This window comes from Lissotriton helveticus, chromosome 6 (assembly GCF_964261635.1).
Source record: "Lissotriton helveticus chromosome 6, aLisHel1.1, whole genome shotgun sequence".
Classification (NCBI taxonomy): Eukaryota; Metazoa; Chordata; class Amphibia; order Caudata; family Salamandridae; genus Lissotriton; species Lissotriton helveticus.
In genome coordinates this window covers 3,334,249-3,351,080 of record NC_136067.1, presented here as the reverse complement: position 1 = coordinate 3,351,080, position 16,832 = coordinate 3,334,249, and the positions used below count along the sequence as shown (strand labels likewise).

The window sequence follows — 16,832 nt, the reverse complement described above, 5'->3', positions numbered from 1 at the left end:
GAAGGTTAAATTGATTATATCGTTGTCATGTTACCAGCTGCTTCAGTTAAGCGAATTTTCGTTGGCAGTTGTCAGCGAACATTCGGACTTCAAGGTTGGTGGTTAGCCGGTTGGCAGGCCGTTTAGATGTGTGTCTCTAGCTCAGGCAGGCCCAAGTATGGGTTATAATGCCTGAAGTCTGTCCTGGGATACAAGTTCACAGGCAGGTGGAGCTGAAAGGGGCTTGGGTTTGAGCGCTGGTCACAGGTTCAGATCCGGGTAGGTCCACTAAGCAGTTCATCCTCTGAGGTCAATGAAACGAGTACCATTGAGTTGAGTAACAATATCGTGTGCATATTCTCCCGCCCTATGGCCTTGGCTGGGAGTCATGCAGGTTGTGGAAGTTGTCCTCCAACGAGTGTGCCCTGGGTTAAACACAAATTGGCTACATAGTATTAAAGAACACTTGGCGTTCCTATTATTCAAGAAAGGGCAGATATTTAAACTTGGTTCCCCTCTGGTTCACACTGTCCTGTTGGCTCCCTGGTATACTAGCAGACGTTTGGGAGGGCAAGGTGTCACCTAGGGTGGTGACTGACCGAATGCGATGGACATACTTTGACAAGTGCTATATACAGATAACTGGGTGAAAGAGGAAGGGAAACAACCTTTACAACGCAACTCTTACATCGCACTACCATTACAACACAGTCATTACATCACAACATCCCTTACATCGCATGCCATAACAACGCAACCATTATATTGCATGACACTACAACACATACCATTACAACGCATGTCATTACAACGCAGTCATTACAACGCATACCATTACAACGCATGTCATTACAACGCAGTCATTACAACGCATACCATTTCAATGCATACCATTACAACGCATAGTACCCTTACACTATCCAACACTTACCCTACTGTTGCACCCCGTGGAGTTAGAATAGTAATTTGTACCCCTACACTATCCAACACTTACCATAAATGCAATGTAATGGTATGCTTTGTAAAGGTAGTTTCTTAAAATGCGATGCCGTGTCATGCAATGTATTGGAATGTGTTGTAAGGGATGTTGCGATGTGAAAAATGCATTGTAAAGGCATGCGTTATAAAAGTATGCGTTGTATCGTCATACAATCAAGAGGAAGTAAGGCGGGCTTGTTAACTCTTACTTCCACCCGTATTGCCACTTCTTGTCAGGAGTGGCTTGTCAACGGTATTGCTCTTCAGCCAGACAATGTTAACATCGAACCAACACCAATCTATTGGTCTTAAGTCATCCTGGGCGAATATACATGAAGGGCTGGGCGAGGCGGGTACCACGGATACTGGGTCCCCTTCCCAGTTGCACACTCAGCAGGACAGGCTAACAGGTGCGGTGATGGGAATCCCAAGGCAGTTAAGGGGACAGCCGGCCGTAAGCCACCCCGGGAGGGGTGGTGTAATTGTGCAGGCTCTGGAACAGCTTCTGTAGAAGCAGCGGACCAGGCGGGGGTGCGGGGGTGTCTCCCTTCTCACCACTGGGGTCTGACAGCTGGGAGGCAATATTTTGACTTTCCAGGGTAGGAGGGTCCTGCTGCCAGAATTTAATCCCCCTGGTGTAATTTGTGCATCCATCCCTGAACAGAGGGGTTTTGGTTATCAGTCTAAAGTCCACGGGGAGTTTAGAAAGGATGGGGGCACCTGTCCAGAAGCGGCATGCTGGCCTCCGGTCCGGTATGGGCTTGGACTTGTTTTGGCTGGACCTGGGAGAGGCCCAGGGATCAGCAGGATGTAGGTAAAGATGCCTACCTCGGTGGGGGGCCCTGGTTGTGACGGTGGCCACCCCCAGAGCTGTGGAGAAGTTACAGGGTGATCCAGGGTCTGAAAGGTACAGAAGGCTACTACATGTAGCAGCACAACAAGGGTGCTAAGCCAAGGATACCCAGGGATGTCTTAGCGTCCCCTGGAAGAACGATGGCGCCCCGTTAGTCCCACGGGCAGTTGTGGGCCTGAGCAACCGGGGGCTGCCTGGAACGCTCCCCCCTTTTGGGGGGCATGAGTAAGTGCATGGACTGGCAGTGCATGGACTGGCAGTCCACTGTTAGGAGGGGTGGCCCCTCCCAAAATTGGTAACCAACGATTGGCGACAGCCACGGTGCAATTGGGCTCATCCGGCAGCATAGGGGCGGGCCTGCCCTTGTATCGCCCGTAAGATAACCCACCATGTTGGCATAGTTGTTATGCAAATAAACCTGCAGCAATTTTCTCCACTAACAAGGTGTCTTGTGGTTTATTTATGTATGTTGCTGTATGAGAACTGAGGAGTGTTGCCGATATTGGCACTATGTCCTGTACGCCACTTCCAACCTCTAATGAGAGCCCCTGCCTTGCACCCCACTTCCACCCGCTGAGAGCCCCTGCCCTGTACCAGAGAGTGTTGCCCCGCAGGTGTAAATGTGCAGCACCCCAACAGCTCAATGCATGTGAGCCCGGAAGTGACGTCATGTGTGTGCGTAATATGAGAAGGCCCGTGCTGCAATTGAAGGGGTTCACAGGCGGGTCCCCCGGGGCCACGGCCTGGCACGTGGTGACACTTTAGTGAGTTGATTCAGTGGCACATTTACATTGGCAAGAACTGGTGCACACTCACTTACAGAACAAGCACTGGCAAAGCCAACAAGTCTCACCTTTTGACTTTGTTAATGCAAGCAGACGTCTTGACTTTGGCAATGCTTTTATGTGATGTTGTTCCGTAACAGCAAAATATGAATATGGCTACTGTTAATGCTGAACAGCATTGGCAAATGAAAGTGTGATAAGAGTCAGACAAGCTACTGCGGCATGGTTTACAATAGGTGACATGCAGCAAAAGGCTGGTGGTAGGCGAGACCTAAAGACAGAAACAACACTGTGCACACCAGCACAACAGTCAAATTAGAAGACAACCACAATAAAACACACAAACAACACAATAGAAATAGAAAATATAGCACAATAACGCAAAAGCCAAAAAACAAATGAAAACAAACAGTAGAACAATAAATATATCCAAACCTCCTGGAAGTTTACTTCCATTTGGGGGTACATTTCCCACCTTTCTGAATTCTCCTGAGCTGCAGGACGGCGCATGAAAACCTGCACAAGTCGTACAGGTCTAAAACGTCTAGAAGTATTCACAAGGCGCCTGGAAACCCCCTCGGGTAGGGAGTGCGTTATACAAACCAATATACCATCTGATATGCAAAATATCTGCATGTAAAGTTGCCCCCAGCCCTTCAAGTCGGCATGTTCAAATAAAACGCATTTAAAGACGGACTCAGGGGCATATTATCAAGGCGGGCGATAAGAGATTATCACCGCTTTAGCGGCCTTTTTTGGCCGCTAAGCGGCGATAATTCTATCACCCTATTAGCAAGCTGTCGCTATTATTATTATATACAATGGGAGGTGGATATTCAGGCTAAGTCCCCATTGGCGATAATGCGTGAATATCGTTGGATTACCAGCGATATTCGCGCATTTCGCCGCTAACGCCGGAAATGTCATCGCATTTGAGATAAACGTTGCTAATAGCACGTTATCTCTGCGATAAAATCCGGCGATGCTTGGTGATAAAAAAATTTGCCACGCCCAATTAGCGATAAATATCACTAGTTGTTGATAATATGCCCCTCAATGTTTTAGCGCCCCCCCCCCCACACAGGCAACCTCAAAATGCAGACTCACTGACAGTGACTGGTCTCAGTGTGTCTGGGGTGGGAGAGAATCCACACCACACAGTTTCCACAGGTTGTGGAAACCACTTTGAGCTGATTCCGTTTTCTAGGGCCCTGAACGCCGACACCCCCTGGTTTCAAACTGGCGAATACAGCAGCGCTGCCCATCGCACGTCACCTGTGGTTGACGTCAACTTTCAGAGGAGCTCGAGGGCATATTAGCAAGGGCCATATCGCCGCTTTAGCAGCACTTTTTGCCGCTAAATTGGCGATATTATTATCGCCCTATCAGCAAGCTGTCGCTAACAGCTGTTAGCGACAGCGTTTAGGCGATAGCCACCGGTTTGGGGGCCGCTTTGCATGTCAGTGATATTTATCGCTAATGACATGCAAAGTAAGCGTTCCCGACCAACAGATCTGGTAAACAGCCACTAACAGATCTAACGCCTATCAGCTTGAGGCCCAGGGCCCGGTTAACGATGTAAAAAGTTGCCCTAACCGGCGTTATCGCAGGAATTTTTACACCTGCCAAAATCCTGACTTAGCCATTATTTTCAATGGGAGGGATACTAAGGCTGAATCCACCCCTTCCTATTAGCAAGGTTTACGTTAGCGATAAAAGTTTTATCGCTGTTTTACTTGCGTTTTTGGTGGATTTCGCCGCTATCGCTGGATCTTATATCACATTGGAGTACAACGTTGGTAAAAACGTGCTATCTCCACGATAAGATCCAGCGATAGACAGCAATAAAAAAATATGCGCTAAGCGCGATTTGCGATATTTATCGCACACCCTTGCTAATATGCCCCCAAGTCTTCACCCTCATTCCTCCACATGCCACAGAACTCATTGGTGGCACGGAGTATCCTCGTAATGTACCCCGGGGGTACTCTGGGGCATATTACCAACATTAAGCGATATTTATCACTAACGATGCTTAGCAACAAATTTTTTAACGCTAAGCATCGTCAGAAATTATCGCAGATAAACCTTGCTATTATCAAGGTTTATCGCAAATGCGATAAAAAACGGCCGCAATGCATGAATATCGCTGAAAAGTCAGCGATATTCCTGCATTACCGAGCTAATGCTCTTAGCTATGTTATCCACCTCCCATTGGATAACATGGCTAAGAACTGCTCAGGGCAGGTGTTAGCTTTTGGAGATATTCGCGCTTAGCGCGAATATCTCCAAAAGTTGGTAATAGGAGATAGCGGTGTTAGCGACTGTTTCCAGTCGCTAACATCTTGGCACGCCCACTTTGCATGTCATTAGTGATAAATATCTCTGACATGCAAAGCGGGGCCCAAGATGGTCGCTATCTCCTAGTAGCTGTCGGTAACTGGTGTTAGCGACAGCTAGGTAATAGGGAGATAATTTTATCTCCGCTTTCTTGGCTTTTAAAGCCAAAAAAGCGGAGATAAACCCCCTTGATAATATGCCCCTCTATCCTATATACTGAATTATATCGAGGCCGATTCGAATTACTCTCTCATCTTGCTAGACTTCCTCCATTTCCTGATTTAGGAATGTCATGTTTCTAGTCAGGAGGCTATGAAAAGACTCATGAATGGGTCAAGTTTTGCTTCTGCCGCTGGGCGCAAGAAGCAGGTGTTTAATGTGGAATGTAGATGGAGATTTTTCAGTTGTAAATTATGTTATGCTCATCCCACAAGCAATTTTGGTTGCACTTGTTGTGCTGTTGTCCCAAATTGGCCGAAGTTTGCCCCTGCTCGCTCCACATCATCTTCAGGGCCAAGGGTGCGAGGACTTGCAAGGAGGCCTTGGATTTGTGCTTTGAGGAAACCAAGGTCTGCAGCCTCGCAAGAGTGGCGAAGTTTACACATTTAATTAGATTAATTACCGAATTTCGGCCGTTACCGACCGGTATTAGGCTTTTGACGCAGCATTGGCCTGAAAGTGACTGAGTGAAATCTTATAGATTTCACTCAGCCACTTTTGCGAGGCGCACCTGCCCCGGAACGCCCACCCTGCGCCGGAACGCCCACAAGCGGCGCAGGGCTTTACAACGTGACGCATCTGCCTAGATGCGTCACGTTGTAAATCGTTCGCAGGGATGCGCCACGTTTACGCCGCCTTGCGTGACGCAACAGCGGCGTAAACGTGGCGCAAGGGCCTCATAAATCTGCCCCTAAGCGCCTAGGAAGCAGGCTCCTGACCCAGGCAGGGGGGCAGTACCACTATCAGTAACTATAAATGAATCTATTTCCAGTCTTTCTTATTTTATTAAATCAGGTTTGTTAAGAAAATATAAAACGAGGTATTTTAATGACATAGAATATAAACCATCCAGATGCTGTTTTTCTTGTAAGTGCAAATTAACAATGAGTCGAGAAGATATGTGACCTGTGGGACTAAGCTGCTTGGAGACTTGGGGTGATGGGGGAGGGGGGAGATAACTAATACCTATGTTACTGAAATGATTTTAATTAATCGTACGGTTAAATGTACTTACTTACAACTGGTGCTTATGTAAAGCGCTCCAATACCTTTGGGGCAGGTTCAAGCTATATAAAACTGCAAAACAATATAAGGCGTGAAGGAGGAGGGGCGCTAAAATTGGTTTCTCTGTGCCTGAGTGCACCCACACAGAAAGGAGATTTCTTCTGTGCATTAATATGGTAATGCCTGCTTATTGCTTTTAGCCATTTTTTTGTTAAGAATGGTAAGTGCCTGGCAGCTTTCACAATAATAAAATTTTGCATAAAAACATAACAGAACAAAATAAGAATAGCCATAGCCAAAAGGCCTGGAGGCCAGCGCCAGACCTATTGGCTTTGCCAGTGCTTGTTTACTTGATGATAATGTAAAAAGTCATATCGGCTAACTGTTCTGAATCATTAGAACTTGAAACTACTATGGGCCTGATTACGATTTTGACAGTCTGGGAGCGGGCCGCCACGCCACCGTCAAAGCTGATCGCCGCCAGCTTAGTTACGTTTTTTTGTCGTCTGGCGGGCCGGCGGCAAGGTGGTTCCATGGTGGTGCTTATAAGAAAGGCACTGCAATGGGAGCGTCAAAGGCCGTTCCAGTACGGGATGTACTGTGCAGTCCTTGTTGTGCAGGACAGGGGGTGCATGTGCACAGGGGGGCACAACATGTGCCCCCTTGCATGCATCCCCATGCCCAGGGGCAATGGGGCCCCTTCTGTTTCCCACCGCCATCATTTTCATGGCAGGCTCACCACCTTGAAAAGGCTGGCTGTGGGGAAACTCATAATATGTTTGGTAAGGCCGCAGTAACACTGCCAAGCAAATTGCTGCCTCAAGACGGCGGTTCTCTGGAGGCCCGACCGGTGCACTCGTAATATGGCAGTCAGACTGCTGCCGCTGCGGTCCCCGACCACCACCGCACCTCCACCACGTGTTTGACAGTACCACGGACCGCCAAACTCGTATTCAGCCCCTAATATTTTTGATTGTTGCTGAACTATGCATCAGGAAAATGCAGCTATTGCATTTGTTTACGATGTCTCGCGATACGAATCATGAAAACTGAAAATAAGCCTTGAACAAGTGACAATCTGTTCCCAAAATGTGTTCGCTGGCACTACAACATTTTGTATTTTGACTAGGTCTGGATACCGTTTTTATTTGATATTATTCTTAAAGCTTGGGATCAACTGATTTAGCAAAGACACAGAGACGGACAGTTGGAGCTCGGAGGTCTTTTTCAATGCCATCACCTGTCTACACTCCACCACGTGCCAATATACCCCGCGGGGTGATTCGAGCATGTTAGAAATGGCATTATCATTGACATTAACCACCCCCTGTTCGCTTTGCTGGTTTTTCCAGTTTCCGGCTTGGAGCCTAGTGGGTGTGGCGAGGATCGTCGAGTGGAGCAGGGCAGCGAGGCAGCACAAGGACGCGAGGACAGGGGCGATGCACTAGGACATGGGAGAGCAGCCGCCACCTCATGGAGTCTCGCTAAATCTTTTGGAAGTGCCTGACAAGCTTGTTAAAAACAGTGCAACTCCTGGTGGAGGCCCTTCAATACCAATCTAATAAACCCGCACCGTGTCCCTGTGTTCTGCGGTTGCAAGAGGTGGGCCAGCGGTTCAGAGTTTTGGAGCGGGTCTGCGGCATGGGTGATTTAGCGAGACTCCTTTGCGAGTGCAGCCGCCATTAGTTGGTGGCCGCGAAGTGCGCGCCCGTGGCAATATTGTGGGGGTGGCCCAACTAGGTGTGGGTGCAGCCTGCAGCACTGCCAGGAGGCCCCGCTCACCTACCGTGGGGGGGCTGGGGGGCCAACGCCAATCAACAGGCTAGGTGTCAAGCAGCAAGGGGTTGAGGGGGGTAAAGTGGGTGAAAGCTGTAGTGCGGCAAGAGACTTTTTCTTCCATTGCCACAAAGGCAGTAGCAGTGAGGGGGGAGGCGAGGAGCCTGACTTACTCCGCCTCAGCTCTCCAACCTCCAACTCTTCCAGCTGCCCCGCCTACAACAATACAACAGCATATAGCGACGCAACTGGCCATTCATCATCCCTCACAGCCCCTCACAGGTGTCTTGTCTGCTCATCGCCCCATCAAGTAAGCGTTTAATCAACCAAGCAAGCAGTAGCAGTTATAGCTGTCTAGGACCAATTAAGGATATACCAAACTCCAACTATATAAGACCGCCACAGCACACCATGAGATCAGGCCGCATACGAGGAGGTCCAACTCTCAAGAGCAACTTAAACAAGCGTAAAAAAAAGCCCCAGACATCAGAAGGTTCTGCGGACAAACCACAGCCGAAATCCAGGCCAGACCTACAGCGAGACTGCTCTTTAAATGAAATAGACATGACAGTCCTGACTCAAGCGGCGCCTCTCCGAGAACGGGAAAAGACAAAATCCTAAAACATTGTCCGACTCTCCTTCAGCCAAAGACCCACACAAAATTTCACTTTTTAAAAAAATGCGGGCGATACTCTCCTCTCAAGCACCACAGCGGGGAACAGCGTTTACAACGCAACTTTTACAACGAGGTGCCTTTACGACGCAACCATTACAATGCAACTTTTACAACGAATTGCGCTGGGGGGCGCTCTATGATAGGGAATAGTTTTAATTTACTATCCAACACCTTCCCTACTATCCACGGGGACTGGAGTTGGAATAGTAAATTAAACTATTCACTATCCAGCGCCCCCCAACGCAAGTCGTTGTAACGACTTGCGTTGTAAAACTTGCGTCGTAAAGGCATGCGTTGTAATAGCATGCGTTGAAATGACATACATCCCACCACAGAAGTCCAGGAGCTCCAGACACCTCTCCAGCTGCTTCAACTATCCCGTTCACAGGGTAGCAGCAGCAATAGGGAAAGCCCAGACACTGGGGCTGACAAATCCACGTCAGCAGTCTCAGGACAGACCCCACAGTGCCAAACTACACTCTGGCCCCAGAATCCTCAAATTCCGGTCAAGCTGGTGATGGCTGACGTAACAGCAAACCGAGACCACGGACCGACGAAAGTGAGGCATCCTCCCCTGAAAGGTTGGCAGATTGTGTATCAGAGACACCCACCTCTGGAATCGCATTTTAAAGTAAAAACAAAGGAGGCAACAGCACTAGAACAGAGGTACTAACCATATGCAAGCTGGAAAGCTCGCAGTCGGACAGTACGCTGCATAAAGTCGCTAAAGATACGAAACTCAAATCTGCACCACCAACGAACGGCTCGGACATAGAACATAAAACACCATCACCATTTTCACCATCATTACTAACCAAATTAGAGAAGACACGAGAATTTGAGCCCGAGGATCCAGAACAACTCTCATACCTTGGCACGGAAGAGTGGGAGGGTTTCCTGGCAACCTATATTCGGGGCTCCCCAGCTCAGCATGAGAACGACTCTCCTGCAAAATCGACAGCTAAGGGGAACCAGGAAGTTGGGGAGATCCAAGCGGCGGGCAACCCAATCACAGACACAGGATCAGGAGGACCACCAGGAGAGGCACAAAAACCTGACCGTGGAAGTGCCTGACAAGCTTGTTAAAAACAGTGCAACTCCTGGTGGAGGCCCTCCAATACCAATCTGATAAAATGGACACACAGCTAACCTTACTGAACACCCTGGCAGGTTTCGTGGTTGACATTGACATGAAGGTAGGTGCGTTAAACACTTTTCTACAAAACATATAGGACCACACACAAACTAACAATTTAAGCTGTGGATGTGCCCTGGTTGTTGATCAACTAGCTTCCCTTCCATCCATGCTGACTAACTTGTGCACATAACTCAAAAGGGCATCCCAACGCTCGAATACACTGGGCCCGATTCACAGAACTAACTTAAGACAAAATCCTAAACTTACTACTTTTGGTATTCACAGAAGTTAGGATTTTGTCTTAAGTTTGTCTTAAATCTGTCTTAAGTCTGTCTTAAGTTTGTCTTAATTCTGTCTTAAGTCTGTCTTAAGTTTGATCTTAAGTCTGTCTTAAGTTTGTCTTAAGTCTGTCTTAAGTCTGTCTTAAGTTTGTCTTAATTCTGTCTTAAGTCTGTCTTAAGTTTGATCTTAAGTCTGTCTTAAGTTTGTCTTAAGTCTGTCTTAAGTTTGTCTTAAGACAAACTTAAGACAAAATCCTAAACTTACTGCTTTTGGTATTCACTGAAGTTAGGATTTTGTCTTAAGACAAACTTAAGACAGACTTAAGACAAACTTAAGACAGACTTAAGATCAAACTTAAGACAGACTTAAGACAGAATTAAGACAAACTTAAGACAGACTTAAGACAGACTTAAGACAGACTTAAGACAGACTTAAGACAAACTTAAGACAGACTTAAGACAGACTTAAGTTAGGATTTTGTCTTAAGTCTGTCTTAAGTCTGTCTTAAGTCTGTCTTAAGTTTGTCTTAAGACAAACTTAAGACAAAATCCTAACTTCTGTGAATACCAAAAGTAGTAAGTTTAGGATTTTGTCTTAAGTTAGCTCTGTGAATCGGCCCCTTTGACATTTTTACCATATCTAACTATAACGTCACTTGACAAATGATGACAGATGACAAATCCACTATTGCGACCCAAGAATGCACGGCAACACACCAGACCACAACCCTGAAAGAAGAGATTCTTTCCATCGAGACAATATCAAAACATAACATTATAATAAACGAGGGATGCAAAATTGAAACAACACCAAGCCAACCTGCTGGCTCTCTCCCAAAAGACCAACTGGACAATAAAATGAATGCAAGGCAAAGACGCGCACCAAGACGGAAAGGCTGAAACCAAAAACCGGGCTCAAATCAGGAAGGCTTCCTGCGCCTCTTCAGGTCAACATCAGCTCAAAACGAGACAAATCAAGAAGCCCAACCACATCGGAAGGGAGTCATAAACATAACACAGATGTTGAAATGGGACAAAATCAAATCTAGACCATAGAAACGCAAGGTGTAAACACCACTCAGCCATTTATGAAGGCTGCGAAAGAAGATACAAAACTCTTTCATCCAAACAACAACATTGCCAACCTTCGAAGCAACAAAGAGGAGGAGTCAGCGGGAACTACAACGAGCAGCTCACTGATTGGATCAAATCCAACACACTCGCAAACCAGCAACCCATCAACAACACTCACCGATTACCGCGCCGATAAGGGCGTTCAGGCAACCATGGTAAGCCTGAAAAATTACAATGACCAACACTCAGACTCCAGGGAGCCAAATGGCACAATGACAAGTAAAATCCATCATAAAAGCATAAGTAAAATACAAACTGACTCCACCGCTCAACCAAGCTTTCAAGGGAGGCCGGAAGTTCAGGTACCCCAAAAGCATAATCAGGACAGCTTGGAAATTCTCCGTCAGGGAAACATAGGACAACAGCATGGAACTGTACACAATCTAAAAAGTCAAAATAGTGAGGGAAGCACGGCGGCGGTCCCCAGGCACTCAGCCTCACCAGGAGCATTAGGTACCGAGACCATCACCCAGCCCCCCAAAAATCACAAAACCTCTCCACCTGAGATCTACGGCAGGGAAATCAACACCCTCTGGTTCACACCTGAATATAGATCAAAAGGTAGACATGACATCTTGAATCGAGGGAACATACTGCGCCTGTTGTCCCCTATACCAACTCTTACAGAGGTGACGACGTCTGACTTGGTCTCAATAGAATTCATTCGACGCAAGGACTCCTTGGAAGGAGAAGATACAAAGACGACATGGGGATTGTCATGAACTGTACAAAAAATACTTTCAGAAAGCTGCACCTTTAGAACCTGGGGGAGAATCATCACTCCGTACACCGGGCCCGGAGAGCCTGATCTTTTTTTTTTTTTAATATACTTGTAAAGCGCACTGTTACTCTATCACGCAGTGTCCTGGCGCTGCATACCGCTGGGGAACCCGTCCTGGCTTTCCCTGTGAGATGGTCCCTCCTGGGCACCCCCCCAAGGTGAAGCCAGGCATCCCCGGCGCTGATAGGGCCGTTGTGGAGATTAAGCAAGCTATTGCCCAGAGTTGCAGAGTGGGACCCATGGTTAGCGTAGGCACCGAGGCGAGAATTATCGAGTCCGCGGACATTGACCAAAGACCCTGCCGCGACGGGAATTGAACCCTGGTCCCGGGCCGACCTTTGCTTCAGGGTCTGCTGCTTCTAACCAGTGAGCCACACTTCTCTGCTAATTCCAGAAAACACAACTGCTGCACAAGCAATTCTTTAAAGAACTGAAATATCAGCGCTCCGAAGAGCAGTGGGGCACTGTCGAACAAACAAAGAGATTCCTTAAGAAAATTGCAGCAGCCGTCAGGATCCCGTAACGCCACCAACCTGGTAAACAGATCTGAGACGGATCTCAAGGACAATACACAATCCAAAAAACTGACAACACACCAGTACACCACGAACAACCAGCGCAAACGGACTCTTACGAATATGCTCATGGAATGTAAACAGTCTAGCCAATAAAATGACAAACCCAGATCTTGTCACCTACCTAAGGTCATTTGTCATCGTAGCACTACAAGAAACTTGGCTGATGGATCGTCCGCTACTTCCGGGAAATCTGTGTTTTTTCACCCCAGCCCCCAAGGGGGCAAAATATGTTCACCTTCAGGGTGGACTTGAAACTTATGTATCCAACACAAGTATACCTACAGCCCGTGCAATCGGTCCAGAGTCTTCAGGAACTACGGCAATAAACCTTCTGACTCCATTGGCAACACCAGAAAAAGGGGTACCAACATCATGATAATCAATGCTTATGTCCACCGACAATGGAAAACTACGGACGGAAAGGAATCGTGCGATTTTCTGGAGGCATACATAAGCGAAGGGGCAACAACAGACCTTATTCTCACCGGGGATCTAAACCTCAACCTAATGGGTGCCTCAATAGATGACGAAGTGTCCCTTCAAAATTTAATCTGGAACATTCCACCGCGAGAGAAGCCACCACCAGGCCAATCAACCAAAACCAGAAAGCGGCTACTTGAGGACCTTATCACCTTAACCTCTGAGCAATCAACAGCAGATCTGCCGGTAACAACCCTCCTGCAATCACTCATTACTCGTCATTAGTAGACGCAATACTAGACTACACTTTTATCTCTCTAACTCTATTTCCTCAAATCTCTTCATTTCAGCTGGGTGACAAAGCTGATAGCGACCATCGCCCTCAAGAAATCATGCTTAGAACAAACATGCCTATGTTCGATCAGTCTCTGACCCTTCAAGGATCAGAGCTTACAATTAACTTTCGAAGAATTAAGTTCACACAAGCAGTGGACGGCAGCCTGCTGGAAAATGCAATACTTCATTTTGAGTCACGGGTTGGATCAAGCAAAACTGGAAAATGGGAGAATTTTACCACAACAATGGCAGCGTACGCCACTTCGATCAGACCAATTATCCCTTAAGGACACAGCAGTATGATGCACATGTAAAAAACTGACGAAAAGATGATTAAGCTTATTGAAAACTCAATTTATCATACGTTGAGACACCTTGTAGAACCCATCTTTCAAAACATAACTACCACTGCTACGAAAGCAAAAGGTGCTGCTGAGGAGACAAAATTTGAAAGCTAACAGATCCGCAGAGGAAGAGCTCTGGGCGAAATTACATGCCGACACCAAACAGAGTGACAGCGCAAGATTTCTGGGGAAAAATAAACTGCTTTATTCATCCTTCAAATGAGGGAATCTCTTCCAATAGCTCAGAAGACGTTTGCGTACATTACCTGTGTGGTGTCCCTTTGTAGTGTCATCACTGCGTTATTGTGTATGGTCGTCAATGCTTCACACGCTGCCTCTGAGATAGGCCTGTCTGCCCGTGCTACGTTACCACAGGGTTGAGCAGGGATTATCAAGGGGTGTAGCCCCCTTACTGTGACTTAGGAAGAAGGATCCCTATTTGGACCTAGGCTCCAGCCGCTGCCAACTAGAGACCTCCATTTCTAACACTGTTCCACTCTGTAAATTATATCAACATTGGTATCTGTCCGCGACTCTTCTTGGCTGAGTAACTTCTGGTCCACTTCTGTTGGAGTGCCTTTTTATTTGCACTTCAGGATCTATGTTGCTTTTCCTAGTTCTTCCTTTCAAATTGGCAGAAATTGATCTGGGCAGGCTAGGCATCCATTAAAGAGGCATGGGAGATCAATATTGGCCTCAGAGTGATCAAAATTCAGACTAGACCGCACAAATACGAGCACGGATGAAGGTACCGAGGGTGGTAAGGGCACCAGATTTAGGAGAGGAATGTGGTAGGTCTTGCAGAGAGCTGAGGGCATAAGGGCAGCGCCTTTACTTTTAAACCCGCTCTCCCCTTCTCCTCCTCAAGTTCAATACTTAGCTGTCAGACCACTGTCAGGCCGCTTTATTTGACCTCAGTCAGGCCCACACCTTCTCTCCCGGGGCCACCACAAGGGAGGAAAGTGCAGGTTGAAGGCCTTCTGGGTGTTGAATGGGGGCAGGCAAGCCCCTCTCCTCACCATCTGCCTCTGCTGCAGGCGCTGGATCTGGTGCCGACCCCCCAACCGCAAGCCGCACCCAGTCTCCGCCACACCGGGCCACCTCCATGGACAGGGGAACTGAGAATAAGAGGCAGGGAGCATGACTGTTCAACAGCAGCAGATTCATGCAGACCCCCCCCATCACCACTTCACCCCAACAGGATGCCTCCGCAGGAGGGGCTACGATTTGATAGCAACAGGGAGTACTGCAACAACTTCGGCAATGACTTCCGCTTCACAACGGCAGCACCTAGGTTCACTTGCCTGCTGCAAAAGCAGAAAATGTCAAAACCCGGAATCGGAAGATGTGGAATGAAACTACGGTGCCAGGGTATTCAAAGTCATACCATGTGGCTGTGGTTGACTCAGTGGGGAGGGGTTACTGGCCCAAAGAAGGTAGCTGGGACCCCTGCCATCCCACTGGGGTGTCTGCTGTGCAATGAATTAAACACTTCTGCATGGACAGCAATATTTGATCTCCCTGAATGGGTGTGGGTTATTACCAGAGAACGGAAGGCCCTGAGAGAGAGTCAAGGGATCCTGGAGCTGTGGACCAGATCGCTAATTCCAAGAGGAGGGGCAGGGAGGCTGGCAGCCCAGCCTTGAATGCCCCACGGGCCCAGAAAGCACCCAACCGCCAGGGAGAAGGCCTGGTGCCTGAAGAGGAACTGAGTCCTGGAAACCGGCCAAAGGTGGCAGAACTTTAAGGAGCAGGGGGTCTCTCTAGGGGGGGGCGGCTGAGCAATGGACAAAGGACCTATCTCACTCTGAAAGACCTGCGATAGTTAGCTATCAAACAGGTACAAGGGGATGCCGGTGTTACCCATAAGCTATACTGGGAAGAGGGACTTCTGTACTATGAGCCAAAACACCCCAAACCAAAGGCATCCAGAAAACCGGTGGTCCCTCAATAGTACAAAGAGGTTCTCCTTAACTTGGCCCACAATATACTTTTGGCTGGGCACATGGGACAGATCAAGACCTATGAAAGGCTAGACAACCACTTCTACTGTCCCCAGATGTCTGAGAAGGTCAAGGAGTTTTACTTTTGTCACTCCTGGGTGACCTGCCAAGCCAGTGGCAAGGCAGGACACAAGCCAACGGCTACCCTGATGGAACTATGAGTGGCAGGGACACCCTTCGAGAGGGTGGTGATAGACATTGTTAGTTGGTCCCCTAGACCCATCCACAGCTTCAGGGAACAGTTTTATCCTAGTGGACCATACCACTAGGTACCCTGAGGCAATGGCCCTAGGGACTGTCTCTGTCCCAGCAGTGGCTAGGGATCTCCTTGGAATCTTCACCAGGGTTGGGTTTCCTATGAAGGTAATCTCAGATAGGGGCACGGATTTCATGTCATCCTATCTGAAGGTAATGTGAGAAGAATTTGCTGTGACTTACAAGTTCACCACCCCATATCATCCCCAAGGTAATGGTTTATTTGGAAGATTCAACAACACCTTAAAAGGCATGATCAAGGGTTTGCCTAAGAAACTCAGGAGGGATGTGACATTCTCCTCCCTTGCCTGTTGATTGCCTACAGGGAGGTCCCTCAAAAAGTAGTTGGCTTCAATTCCTTTAAACTACTCTTTGAACGCCGTGTGAGATGTCCACTCACCTTGGTTAAGGAAAGGTGGGAGAGACCCCTCGAAGAATCCAAGCAGGACATATAGCACTGTATGCTTGGCTTTCAATTCAGAATGGTTGAATGCTGAAGAAGGCAAATAGGAATTTGGTGGCCAGCTAGGAGCTTGTCAAACACTGGTACGACCAAATGTCCTCCATGATGGAATACCAGGGCAATTGGTGTAAGTCTTAGGGCCTGTATCACCCACTGCCGAACAGAACAAATGGGCTGGGACCTACCCCATCTTAAAGAAAAAGGGGGAAGTCACCTATGTGGTGGACTTAGGTGCTCCAGGGAACCCTTTACAGGGAAATTCAAGTAAAGAGGCTCAAGCCATTCCATGAAAGGGCAGACATCACAGTGTTGATGGAAACAGATGGAGGCCGAAAGTGATCCTGTCCCCAACCTCCTATCTACTAATGCAAAAAGATGGAACGGTGGTGGGAGTAGCTTCCTCCCACACGGACAAACCAGAAAGAAAGTGTCATGGCACTCAGTTTACAGAACCAGGAGTTTCACAGAACATCCCAGGGTCCTGGTCT

The 16,832-nt window shown here is 47.8% G+C and overlaps 1 protein-coding gene across 1 annotated transcript in view; it reads right to left on the bottom strand.

The window, feature by feature from the left end:
* LOC144761537 (extracellular calcium-sensing receptor-like) overlaps window positions 1-16,832 on the bottom strand; it is a 225,735-nt gene that overhangs the window by 208,084 nt on the left and 819 nt on the right. The gene's annotated exons all lie outside the window — the stretch shown is intronic.